Below are 11328 nucleotides of genomic sequence, written 5' to 3' on the forward strand. Positions count from 1 at the left end.
TCTTGATTGGTAAAAAAATAAATGTTTGAAAAATAAAAACTAAAATCTCTTTCAAAATCTACAAAACATTGAAGGCCTAAGGTTGATATATATTTCTTTGTGGTCATGAGACTTCATAGTTTGATTTAAACTTTTTTCCCCAGGGAAATGTAGTTTGAAACCATAGAATCCCCTTTTTAATAAAAGGGAAGTACATGACTTATTTTTGGTAGACCATATAATAGTTATATAGGTCATTAGTTGGTTATAGAATTGACATATTAATAATTTAAGTATAACATTTGATAATATTTTGATATTTACGGGTCTACTTTGATTACTGTTAGATCTTATATCGCTTATTTATTCAATTATTCATAATTAATTATTAATAATAGCAATAGCAATGAATCTACTTTAAACCTAATCGAAAATAATAATAGCATTTGAAGGAATAAAAGATGATATACACAAATGAAACAAAATATTTTAACTCGAGAAATCTTCCAAGTTCGGTAACCCTAAACATAAAAACTGTGATTTTTGTTAAACTAAACAATATTTCGATTTTACCTAACAATATATATCCTACTTCTATATATCTTACTTCTATATATTGTTTAAGGAAATTTAACAAATTTAAATATCTCCCAACTTAAATAGGATTAACTCTAGAGACCCCTTTGACGGTCAAAAATATTCAAAATTAAAAATACCACTTACACATAGTCTACACAACTTTTTATAATAGATATATGAGTCCAGTCAGTACATAATTTTTTTTAGGCTATATAATAGATATATGAGTCATTAATTGGTTATAAAATTAAAACATCAATCATTTTAGTTGTATTTAAGTGTATCATTTGTATAATTTACCTTTGCGGGTTTGCTTGATAATCGAGATTCGAGATCGAGATTTATAGGGTTCGCTTGATAATCGAGATTTATAGGGTTCGCTTGGTAATCAAGATTTTTTTTTTTCAACCATTGGGTCACAACTGGCCGGCCCATTAGTCAAATTCCTACATTCGTAGGAGCCGGGACTCGATCCCGGGTGTGATAGTGCCTTCTACAAATGGACTTACCTCCTGCCACTGCACTAAGGTCACTTCACTGGTAATCAAAATTTATAGGGTTTACATTTTGCCATTTTAATAAATATCATATCTAAAAGTTATTATTTGTAATATCACAATTTAAAGTTATATGTACTTCTTTCCTCATAAACAAATGCATATTTTATTTACATACTCTATTATTATTCACCAATTAAAATGTAGTTAGTTTTATGATAAAATAAGATAAACTTATAATTCGGTTTAAATGTAAAATATCAAGGTTATATGATGATATTGTTTAATGCTAAAAAATATATCAAATAAAAATATTTAAATTTGTTGTATAAAATAAAATTTAATCCGTGCTATAGCACGGGTACTAATCTAGTTTATATGATAAAAAATAGAATCTGCATATTTTGCAAAATAATCGGATGACTAACAAAATTATTTAATTTTTTTTTCTGATTATGTGCTTGTGTCCTCCTCTCCATAAAATCTCGCATATATTTTTGGCGATCATGTCATTTTCGATGGTACTCTGTATTGTCATGTAAATACATGCTTATGAATGTGATAAATTTATAATGATTTTATCTATTGATGAATGTAGTATTGGTGCGATATCATAATGCACATTGTAAAATTATGAATAGTAATTATCAGCAAGAACTCAACAGCTCCGGTTCCCTCAGTCAAGAACTCAACAGCTCCAGCTCCTTCTGTCAAGATCGCAAATGAATCTGGTCAGAAGTGGGATCGAGCAAACACGAGAGTGAAGAAAGAAGACGAAGAGATTGTCTCACAGATTGATGTGATCAAAACGGTAATGGGCTCTACCTCAAACAAGCTCATTACCGTCAAGCCCAATAAACCTCCCTCAGCCCAATGCAAAGTTGAAAAGACTACAACTATTCAAGCTTCTCCAAGCTTCCAACGGTCTTATCCACCTGCACAAACAAACGAAAACAGAGCCAGCAAAGCAAAGAGAACAATTGACTGTACCAATACAATTGAAGAACAGATTTGATTGTCTAGACTCATGTGATGAATGAGCTTTCTCATGGAAAAAACCCTAATATTGTAAAGTCTATATAAAGACAAGTGATGTAACTTAATGATTTAAGGAAATAAAAGAGATAAATGTTTATTACCTAAAGAGCCGCTGAGCTGACTTCTTTATGGTATCAGAGCCATGGATCAAATGATTCAACTTTATTCTCCTCCTGCTCTTCACATCTCAAATTGCGTCACTGTGCAACTGACCGAAAAGAACTATCTCCTCTGGAAATCCCAGTTCGAGTCTTTTCTCTCTGGTCAAAATCTTCTCGGCTTTGTCAATGGTGCCTTTGCTCAACCGCTAGCGTCTATCCCAGTTCCTGCTATCGATGGCCAAGTGGGTTATGTCCCGAATCCTGACTTCCTGTCGTGGCATCGAGCAAATCAAGTTATTCGAGCCTGGTTGCTTGGATCTCTCTCCGAAGATATTCTTCGTGATGTTGTTCACACCACTACCGCTCAAGAACTCTGGTCAGCTCTGGCTCAGCATTTCAACAAGGTATCAGCTTCTAGACTTTTTGAACTGCAACACAAACTTCAGACAGTGGAAAAGTTAGACAAGTCAATGGATGATCACCTTAGGGAGATAAAAAGAATATGTGAACAACTTGCCTCTATAGGTAGTCCAGTTAATGAACAGATGAAGATCTTTGCTACTCTGAAAGGCCTAGGTAGAGAATATGAACCTATCAAGACTTCAGTAGAAGGGTCTATGGACACTCAACCATCTCTTACCTTGGATGATGTGGTCTCACGACTTACAAGTTTCTCTGATCGACTAGGAAGCTACAACAGCTCCGGTTCAGAGGCTTCTCCACATATGGCGTTTAACATTGTCGCACCTACCTCCTCTGGATACTACAACAACAACAACAGAGGAAGAGGTAACTCAAGGAACAGTGGTAATCTTGGCAGAAGCAACTTTACAACAAAAGGTCGTGGGTTTCATCAGCAGATTTCACAAGAAATGAGTGGACCTACCAAGGTGATTTGCCAAATTTGTGGTAAACCAGGTCATCATGCCTCTAAGTGCTGGCACTGATTCGACAACAGCTACCAGTTTGATAATATCCCTGAAGCTCTAGCTGCTCTTCGGATTACTGATGTTACTGATCAAACTGGAAGTGAATGGGTGTCAGATACTGGTGCAACTTCTCACGTGACCAACTCTCCGCATCACCTGCATCAGTCACAAGCGTATGAAGGGAATGAAGCAGTAATGATGGGGGATGGAAGTTTTCTACCAATCACTCATACCGGTTCAGCGAGTCTTCCCTCAACCTCTAGTAACTTACCTCTTAATGATGTTCTTGTTTGTCCTGGTATTGCTAAATGTTTGTTATCTGTGTCAAAGCTTACTACCGATTATCCTTGTGGCTTTCAATTTGACTGTGATGATGTGCGTATCTATGATAAGGCAACAAGGGGGTTGTTAACAAAGGGCAGACACAGTAATGGGCTATATACACTGGGAAACTTACGTGGAAGAGCTTCACTCCAAGTCAACTTCTCGTCAAGACAACAAATGGCTTCGGAAGATGTTTGGCATAAACGATTGGGGCATCCTCATACGCAAGTTCTCCAGCAGCTATCTGCAATAAAGGCCATAGTAATCAATAATAAGAGCACTACCAAGATCTGTGAAGCTTGTCAACTTGGAAAGAAAGCTAAAATACCTTTTTCTGCTTCAACTTTTGTAGCTACTCGACCCCTGGAAAGAATTCATTGTGATCTATGGGGTCCTTCACCAATAATGTCAGTTCAAGGTTTCAAATACTATGTGCTCTTTATTGACAACTATACAAGATTTTGCTGGTTCTACCCTCTCAAGCTCAAGTCTGATTTTCTACAAATATTCTATGGTTTTCAAGCGCTTGTAGAAAATCAATATCAGAATAAGATTGATACCTTTCAGTGTGATGGTGGTGGCGAGTTTGTCAGTAAGCAGTTTACGGCTCATCTGCAGAAAAGTGGGATTCAACAGCTCATCTCCTGTCCACACACACCACAACAAAATGGGTTAGCAGAATGAAAGCATAGACATATCGTTGAGTTGGGTCTATCTATGATGTTCGAATGAAGGATACCTCAAAAATATTGGGTTGAAGCATTTTACACAGCAAAATTTCCTGATCAATCTCTTACCAACCACGACCTTGGATAAGAATCTCAGTCCTTATGAAGCTTTGACAGGTCGAACTCCCAACTACACAGCTCTCAGAGTGTTTGGTTGTGCCTGTTATCCAACACTTCGTGATTATGCTGCAACAAAATTTGATCCACGCTCTTTGAAATGTGTGTTCTTGGGCTATAATGAGAAATATAAAGGATATCGGTGTCTCTTACCTTCCACTGGACGTGTTTATATCAGCAGGCATGTCATCTTTGACGAAGCAGTCTTTCCCCTCTCTACTTTGTCTATTGGGAACGCTCAACGATGCACCCCTCTCATGACTGCTTAGTACAAAAGCTATCCTAAACAAGATCAAAACACGAATCAGGTAAGAGAATCAGTTGCAACTAGAGATGATCAAGAGAAGAATAAACCACTGTTCTCACCGCAGGACTTTCCACCATTACCAAACACAAGGTCTCAGGTTGTGTCCACTGAGGGAGAGGAGGTTAGAACTGAGTGTACGACAGGCTTTGATCCTGCTTCTATTGGCAATAGCTGTTCTCCTTCTCCTGTCAGGACGGATACTCCATTGCAAGACCTTGCCAGCTCCAGCTCATCAGTGGCTCATACTCCTCCAGTGACTCCAATTCATACTTCAACTTCATCTCCAACACCTGAGACTGCGTCTGANGAAAAGCAGAAAAAAACATAATGGAACTTCTTGTGATTTCTCTTCACCAATCCGGCGTTCCAGAGATTAGGGTTTTTTAATCCCTATATATACGAGAAATTGGGCCTTACACACTTCCATCTCTCATGGGTTATATAATCTTCCAGCTCCAGCTCATCAGTGGCTCATACTCCTCCAGTGACTCCAATTCATACTTCAACTTCATCTCCAACACCTGAGACTGCGTCTGAAACTAACACGTCAGCTACTACATCTGTTCAAAATCATACATCTGTCCCAAGTATCCAGGAAATACAACATTCACCAACCTCAGATACTTTTGCCTCAGAATTTTCTTCAAGGTCAAGCACACAAACTCAAGAATCTGGTGAATCCTCGGCCTCTTCTATGCCCTCTGTTCAGTCTCCACAGGTTCCTGCAACATCATCAAAAGCAGAATCTGTCAGTCAAGTCCAACCTACTCACGGAATGACAACAAGATTAAAAGACGGGATACAAAAGCCGAATCCAAGATATGCTTTATTGTCTCATAAAGTATCCCATCCAGAACCAAAAACAGTAGCTGAAGCTCTTAAACATCCAGGTTGGAATGGAGCGATGGGCACTGAAATGGGAAACTGTAAAGCAGCACACACTTGGGACTTGACACCTCCTACACCATACATGAATGTGTTAGGAAGCAAATGGGTGTTTAGAACTTAAAGAAATGCAGATGGATCATTACAGAAACTCAAGGCTCGATTGGTTGCTCAGGGTTTCAATCAAGAAGAAGGAATTGGTTACCTGGAGACATATAGTCCTGTAGTACGCACAACAACTGTCAGAGCAGTCTTGGATATGGCCACCAAAATGGGTTGGGATATAAAACAAATGGATGTCGAACACGCCTTCCTTCATGGTGATCTCACAGAGATAGTGTACATGAAACAACCAGCTGAATTTGTAGATCCTGAGAAACCAGATCATGTGTGTCGACTGAGAAAATCTCTCTACGGGTTAAAACAAGCTCTGCGAGCTTGGTATGATAAATTTAGCACGTTTCTATTGGAGTTTGGGTTTACCTGTAGCATACCGGATCCATCACTCTTCGTCTACAAGCGAGATGGAGCAGTCATTGTGCTTCTACTCTACGTGGACGACATGCTTATCACAGGAAACAGCTCCGCAGCTATGACAGCCTTTCTAGACTCTCTCAACACCCAGTTCCGCATGAAAGATCTGAGCCAAATGCATTATTTTCTTGGAATTCAGGCTCACTTCCATCCTTCAGGTCTCTTCCTTTCTCAGCAGAAGTACGCAGGAGACTTGTTAGTTGTTGCAGCCATGAGCGAGTGCTCTTCCGTTGCAACACCTTTGCCTGAACAATTAGAAAACATGAGAGCTAAGAACAAGAAACCGTTCCCAAATCCTACATATTTTCGAAGTCTAGCTGAAAAGTTGCAGTACTTGACTCTTAGAAGACCAGACATCCAGTTTGCGGTGAAATTTGTTTGTCAGAAGATGCATGCCCTAACTTTTGCTGACTTCCACCTTCTCAAACGGATCCTCCGTTACATAAAAGGTACAATTAAAATGGGATTAAACTTCAAGAAGAATACAAGCAGCACTTTAAGAGTCTATAGTGATAGTGATTACGGTGGTTGTGCGGAAACAAGCAGATCAACAGGGGGATACTGTACTTACCTCGGTACTAATTTGATCTCTTGGGCATCTCAGAAACAGGATTCGGTTGCTCGAAGCTCTACTAAAGCCGAGTATAGAGCGATGTTAGATGAAGCAGCCGAGATCTCGTGGATCTGCAACATCCTTAAAGAACTTGGGATTCCTCAGTATCAACCACCAGAATTGTATTGTGATAATCTATCCGCTGTCTATCTTACAGCAAATCCTGCTTTCCACAAGAAAAGTAAACATTTTGCGAAATATGGTAAAGATAGCCTTAAATTTCAGTCTATGTTTCTTTTGATTCCATTAAATATGGTAAAGATAGCCTTAAATTTCATTCACTCCTCTTAATGGTCTTAATGTTCAAACTCGAGCATTTTGGTACGGGGAAAAACAAAGATACAAGCATGCAAGAAGGCGTTTCTTTGTCGTCTTAATGAACATAGGTTGAGAATATCAAAACAGAGCAGTGTTTTTAACTTGATTAGAATTATAAAGTCTTTGTTTTTAATTAACAAATTAGAGTGGGAAGAGTAGAATATATAATCAAAAACTAACAAAGATCTATAAAAAAAAATAGAGCCACCGAATTTTGTTATACAGTCAATACTAATCAAAAGCAAAAAGGAAACCACAAAAAAATGTGCAAAATCCCAAAAATTGGAGTTTTTTTTTTGTTTGTTCGGTTGTGCGTTGAACAAAACTGGAGCAGGAAAAGGAAATAAAAAACTTAGGATGTCCTCTCTTATCTCTATAAATAAACCCACTCTTAACAAATTCTTCAATTCGTCTTTTAGGTTTTCCACATATTATTTTTCTCTCGATCTCTCCCTCAAAAAACACAGCAAACAATGGAGAATGAAACAAGTGACCACAAACAGAGACAACTAATCTCTTAGTGTGAACAAAATAAAACACAATCGTTACTTATCATTTTTTTTTCCTGTCAAAATCATAATATGTGTTAGCTTTGTATTTTCTAAGTTCTAACAATATGAGTTGCTGTCAAAAAAAAAAAACAATTTCTAACAATATAAGTGATTTAGTTTGATATATATACAAATATATTTCTCTGTGGTCATCAAACTTCATAATTATTTGGGATGAAGCTCCAATGATGAGCAAACATTGCGTTGAGTCACTGGATAGATCTTTGAGTGATATTATTAAATATGGAGGGAACAAACCTTTTGGTGGTAAAGTTATTGTATTTGGAGGTGATTTCAGACAGGTTTTGCCTGTCATTCAGGGTGGCAGACGTGCAGAGATATGTATGGCGTCATTAAATGCATCTTATATTTGGGATAGCTGTAGAGTTTTAAAGCTGACAAAAAATATGCGTCTAAACGCTCCTGATTTGAGTCCTTCTACGGCTAGGGATATCAAACAATTTTCTGAATGGATTCTGGCTGTTGGTGATGGGAAAATATCAGAGCCTAATGATGGAGAAGTTATGATTGATATTCCGGATGAGTTTCTAATAAATGATGTTGAAGATCCTATTGAAGTAAACCTTTCTCCATTGTAAACACCAAAAGTACACAGATGCGAGCAAGATGATATAAACGTAGATTTAATGTGGTTTACAGAAGTTTATGGTGATCCAACAAAATTGAAGGATGAAAAAGATCCAAAGTTCTTCCAGAAGAGAGCTATTTTGTGTCCAACCAATGAAGATGTGTCCATTATCAATGAATATATGCTTGACCAACTAGACGGTTAGTAAGGTTCTCACTTCTTATCGTTTTGTTAGTCTTATTTGTAATCTCAATTTCACTAATCACATTGATATGAATGTAGGTGAAGAACAAATATACCTAAGTTCAGATTCTATAGATCCATCCGATACTCGCTCAGCCACCAATCCTGTGATGACTCCAGAATTCTTAAACAGTATTAAGGTTTCTGGAATTCCAAATCATAGAATCAGGTTGAAAGTAGGATGTCCAGTTATGCTTCTTAGAAATATTGATGCAAGGGGTGGCCTAATGAATGGTACTAGGTTACAGATTACACAAATGGCAGAGTTTGTTTTGGAAGCTATTATTATCACGGGTGATAGAGTTGGAGATAAAGTGTTGATTCCACGGATACTGCTAACACCGTCAGATACCAAGCTTCCTTTCATGATGAGAAGAAGACAACTCCCGTTAGCAGTTGCTTTTGCCATGACCATAAACAAAAGTCAGGGACAGTCTCTCGAAAATGTTGGTCTATATTTACCCAGACCATGTTTCTCTCACGCCCAGCTGTATGTTGCTATCTCTAGAGTGACTTCTAAAAAAGGATTAAAGATCCTTATTGTTGACAAAGATGGGAAACCGCAGAAGAGGACAATGAATGTAGTCTTCAAAGAAGTTTTCAAAAATCTATAGATTTCAACGGGGTAAGCAAAATGGATTATGGGTACTAGATATTTTACATAATCGATTATATTAAATAAAAGGGATGCGTGTGTTTCAGATTGATGTACTTATCTGTTTTCAATATTTGGTTTCAGGGCCTGTACTTTTTTGAAGGTACTTGACGATAAGAAGGGAGTTATGATCAAAACGGTCATGTGAAGATTGAAGCAAGTGTAGGCAGAACGGAGAAAAGGAATGTGACAAGAATCTACATGTCAGATAGGTGCTGCTAACTATCCTTGATTTCATCTATTTATCTGATTACTTTGGCAACTTATTTCTGGTCTCGAAATTTTAGATTACAATAATTTTCAAATGCTTAATTTAGCATTAACACAGCGTTTTCAATTTTTGGGAAATTTGTTATGTCATACGATATTCAATAATATTACCAAAGTTCTAATCCGTTCAAGTCACTCCTACTTATTAAGTCTAAACTATCTATACTTTATGAAAATAAAGGTTGAAATTACTAACCGATTAACAAAGTGCAAGACCTTTGCACGTCTTTCATGAACCCCCATACTTCATCAACTTAGAGAACGCACCTGCATATGACACAATTTCTTAAAATAAGCATAACGAAATTATAATAGATCTGATGATAGAGGTTACTGGAATTACAAACTGATCGACTAACCGGCACTAACTTTTTCCACAAATCAATCACCAACGTGAGAGAGGCTTTGTTTGTGATTCATTGTATAGATTTACCTATACACATTAGAAAAATTTGTAATTAAATATATGAAGAGGTTAGGCAAAAATGTTTAGTGAATATAGTAACAGAGTCTTATCTGTAAATATCTTCTTCGTCGCAAGTTTCCATTATACTTGGTTCTAATTTTCATTCATCTGAACAAAAGAATGAAATCAGAGATTGTTTTATAAAAGTGAGTTGTAAAGAACATATGTAAGAAGAATCAGATACATGATGTAATCTATTATACAAATATGAAGGAAAATTAAACTATTTACAATCCTATTTGACAAAATAACAACAACTTTTTTTCTTTTTATGACAATAAATATTCGCGCATTGAAACAAAAATTGAAAACAAATTTAACTAAATCTCTGAAATAATTATGTACGAACATGAAAGTATCCACATATAAACAAAGAATATTACCCAAAATCTTTTGACAAATGAATGAAAGTTCAATAAGAAAATTCGGATCTTACCTTACAAATTAAATGTTTGTTGTTCACATACAAATCTCTTCTTTCCTAATCTATATTGTTTCCGGAAATCTCTGCTTAGCTAGGAGGTGGGTTCAATGATAAACACGATTGATTGAAAGATTTGGGTAGGAAGAGAGTAATACCGATCAGTCGGTTTCTTCAATAAAAATTGTAGCTGTTCATCTTCTCTTTTTTTCCTTATTAGAGAAGATCTCGCAGGTGGTGAGAACAAAAAAAAAAAAAGTTTCTCGTGGGCTTCTTTATTAAAATCGAGGCCCATGTTTCCATTATACATCACAAAGTAAAAACCAAACTGTAAACTTTGGGCCTAAAATAAATAAAAGCTGATCCATCACAATTCATCATAATTGGATCATGTTTACAGGAAAGAAAGTCTGTGTTGTTGTTGGAGTTTTCGAAATCAGCAAGTTCTTCGTGACCCTGTTGGAGAACCCAAAAACAAAAACTAGGATTATGACACGATGTAGTACTTTAGACTTGATCAAACTGTAAACTTATACACTAACAAAAAAAGAAGGTTTTCCTATAAAATGCTTCTTGTTTCCTAGGCAATGAGAATCTGGAGATATGTTCTGATTAGAGCAATCAACTGTGGGAATGTGGATTAGTTAACGCAAGTTGTGATACATCTGATGAGTCTACTGAAGGCCTAACTTACGGATTTTGTCTCTAATTTCTTATTTCTTATTTGGTTTTTTTTTGCATCCAAGGGAACTTGCACGAGGTCCTAGTAGAACTAGATGGAATTGGTGGTGGTGGGAAAGTTCAACTGGAGGTCAGTTTATTCTGTCAAAGCTTTTTCAGAAATTAAGTCAGTTCTGAAAAACTTTGTTGACTCTGAAGCAGTCGAATCAGTTTTGAAAAATCTTGTTGACTCTGAAGCTGTGCCAGGACGTCAATTTGTAGAGTATGCTTTTGGACAGTTAAAATCACTCCGTGATGCCCCCCTCAAGAATATTGAACTTCTAAACAATACTACAGAGGACTCTAAAGGATATGTTTTCTGATGGGGGGCTAGTTCAGAGGATTTCATCCGATCAAAATCGCAGTACTGATCAGAGTAATTCGTAATTCAGGAAAGCTTAGCAAAAGACAAAGATGGTAATGGTGATGGCCATAGCAATGAACTGGAGGGTGAAAATGAAAAT

General features: G+C 36.8%; 3 long non-coding RNA genes across 19 annotated transcripts; all 3 read right to left on the bottom strand.

Moving 5' to 3' along the window:
• Positions 1530 to 2705, bottom strand: LOC109127875. 3 transcript variants are annotated; one of them, XR_002034444.1, is made up of 3 exons: positions 2195 to 2705; positions 1881 to 1990; positions 1530 to 1762 (listed from the first exon to the last, which is right to left on the bottom strand). It is a non-coding gene; the product is annotated as an uncharacterized LOC109127875 (long non-coding RNA). The 3 variants fall into 3 exon arrangements; XR_002034442.1 differs by having other exon boundaries at positions 1881 to 2705; XR_002034443.1 differs by having other exon boundaries at positions 1847 to 2705.
• Positions 2706 to 4898, bottom strand: LOC104732236. 9 transcript variants are annotated; one of them, XR_002034435.1, is made up of 9 exons: positions 4659 to 4898; positions 4446 to 4574; positions 4187 to 4361; positions 3776 to 4091; positions 3581 to 3691; positions 3395 to 3506; positions 3081 to 3279; positions 2835 to 2957; positions 2706 to 2766 (listed from the first exon to the last, which is right to left on the bottom strand). It is a non-coding gene; the product is annotated as an uncharacterized LOC104732236 (long non-coding RNA). The 9 variants fall into 9 exon arrangements; XR_002034437.1 differs by having other exon boundaries at positions 2707 to 2766; positions 2862 to 2957; XR_002034439.1 differs by having other exon boundaries at positions 2712 to 2957; positions 3776 to 3810; positions 4008 to 4091.
• On the bottom strand, positions 5049 to 10339 carry LOC104732237. 7 transcript variants are annotated; one of them, XR_002034485.1, is made up of 9 exons: positions 10165 to 10339; positions 9617 to 9831; positions 9454 to 9524; positions 6590 to 6794; positions 6353 to 6451; positions 5968 to 6263; positions 5690 to 5855; positions 5215 to 5558; positions 5049 to 5132 (listed from the first exon to the last, which is right to left on the bottom strand). It is a non-coding gene; the product is annotated as an uncharacterized LOC104732237 (long non-coding RNA). The 7 variants fall into 7 exon arrangements; XR_758752.2 differs by having other exon boundaries at positions 9627 to 9831; positions 10160 to 10339; XR_758754.2 differs by having other exon boundaries at positions 6353 to 6436; positions 10160 to 10339.

The sequence above is a fragment of the Camelina sativa genome, chromosome 12 (genome assembly GCF_000633955.1).
Source record: "Camelina sativa cultivar DH55 chromosome 12, Cs, whole genome shotgun sequence".
Lineage (NCBI taxonomy): Eukaryota > Viridiplantae > Streptophyta > Magnoliopsida > Brassicales > Brassicaceae > Camelina > Camelina sativa.